Genomic DNA, 2,373 nt, shown 5'->3' with positions numbered 1-2,373 from the left:
GTGTCTTTAGTTCTTCCTGCAAATACAGATGTGAGTTACGATAGGGAATTGATAGTAAATATGTCAGTGAATCCCTCTCCTAGATCTCTCTCTCTCTCTCTCTCTCTCTCTCTCTCTCTCTCTAGCCATGACAGGGTTTACGGGGGCCTCACTTTCACTGAACCCCAAGGTCCAAGCTGAACCCAACGTAACCTAACGGGCACCACAGGAGGCACAGAAGTCTTCTCAACACCTCCTTCATGGCGATATATTTTGCATATGACATCAACACTCCACTGTACTTTCTTTATATTCCTTTGGCAACAACATGATTCTATGGTGTAAGATGTAGAATAAATAGCTAAACAGGAGGTGTTACGGTGTCTGCATAGCCACTCAAAATACGACCAAGGGAGACATGTGCAGATTCGGATTGCACTGGTTACTGAGCCATTCGTGCGGTGGATTTGATTTGCTTATTTTTATGAATTACCACAAAATGATCACACACACACACACACATACAGAGAGAGAGAGAGAGAGAGAGAGAGAGAGAGCAAGTGACGACGTGAGAGAGTTCAGCTTCGCATATCTAATTTCACTTATTTTTTTCCTTATAGTTTTTCCAAGAACATTTATCCTCCCTAAATCAACCCACTGTATTTCTTTCACATCTTCCATCTTTCATAACTTTCACATCTTTCATAACTTTCACATCTTTCATATCTTTCATCTTTCACATCTTCCATCTTTCATCCTTCATATCTTCCATCTTTCACATCTTTCTCTGAGCTTGTTCAGTGATATTTATCATGCATATTACGTCCTCTGTGTATATATTATATTTGCGTTTACTCTCATATCTGCGTCTGTTTATTCATCTGGGTATACTTATGACCTTCTCTCTCTCTCTCTCTCTCTCTCTCTCTCTCTCTCTCGTACCCCTTTCAATCTAACGCCAGACGATTCGCATTAAGTATCTTTCAAAGTATATAATAACAGAAATGAACCCTAACTCCGTCCATCAGTCAACCAATCTATCCAATATTTGAGTCAATTATCTTAAGTTTCTGTAAGTACTGTCTAATATATCCATCAAGTAACTGATTTTACGGTATTCTCTTAGGTTAACGTAAGTACTTTCTACCTTTAATCTACCTATGTAATAATCGATTCAGTGGTCTCCTCTTTCGCTGGTCTGCTATAATATCATCCAGTCTATCAAATAATCGACTGAATGGTCTTGGAGGAATCTGGCTACAATCTATCAGCTCATCAGTCTGTCAGTTTATCCATGATTCGTGTGCAAGTATCGTCTGTCTTGGTGTAATCTGAGTAAGCCATTGTGTTGTCGAGAGTAACTTCACGCATCTGTAACCTGGAGTTCACTGTGTAATACTATGAAGGTACGTGCTCTTCCCTGTAACGTGTTCCTGACTGTAACATGCTCCCTGTAATGTGTTTCTGTAATGTGCTCCCTGCTGTAACGTGTTCCCTGATTTAACGCCCAATAAAATCGTCTGACGGAAGCATGGAAAAAAAAAAATCTGATACTGGATCTAGCCTCTTCTTCACTACGAGACATTATGGGGTTAATAAAATCGTATGAGGTCTGAGGAAATAAAAGAGGACACGTATAATATAATGTGCTCTCTCTCTCTCTCTCTCTCTCTCTCTCTCTCTCTCTCTCTCGTCATTTGCAATCTCCTCTCTCCCTCCACCGCACTCTCACCATTAATCACTCAAGTTTTTCAATTTCCTTTTCCCTTTGTATCTTTGTATAGTTTCCCCCCTTCTTGCTTCACACACACACACACACACACACACACACACACACACACACACACACACACACACACACACACACACAGAGCAAGTGAGGACGTGAGCGTACAGCCTCGCATATCTAATTTCACTTACTTTTTCCTTATAGCTTTTCCACGAACATTTATCCTCTCTAAATCAACCCACTTTATTTCTTCCACATCTTTCATCTTTCACATATTCCATCTTTCATCTTTCACATCTTCCATTTGTCATCTTTCACGTCTTTCACATCTTGCTCAATGCTTGTTCAGTTATATTTACCATGCATGTTTCTTCCTCAATCAAGATATTTGTATTTTCTTTGCGTTTTATCTGTCATATCTGCGTCTATTTATTCATTTGGGTATACTTATGACCTCTCTCTCTCTCTCTCCCTCTCTCTCTCTCTCTCTCGTATTCTCTAGTATCCTATTCAATTTAACGCCAGATGATTTTATTCAGCTGACAGAGAGTAAAAGGAACCGAATGTTAAATATCTTTCAAAGTAATTATAACAGAACTGAACCCTAACTACGTCCATCAGTCAATCAATCTATCCAATATTTGAGACAATTATCTTAAGTTTCT

This window comes from Coenobita brevimanus, chromosome 6 (assembly GCF_032717465.1).
Source record: "Coenobita brevimanus isolate Jiangsu-jjx chromosome 6, ASM3271746v2, whole genome shotgun sequence".
Classification (NCBI taxonomy): Eukaryota; Metazoa; Arthropoda; class Malacostraca; order Decapoda; family Coenobitidae; genus Coenobita; species Coenobita brevimanus.
This window is presented reverse-complemented; position numbering follows the sequence as displayed.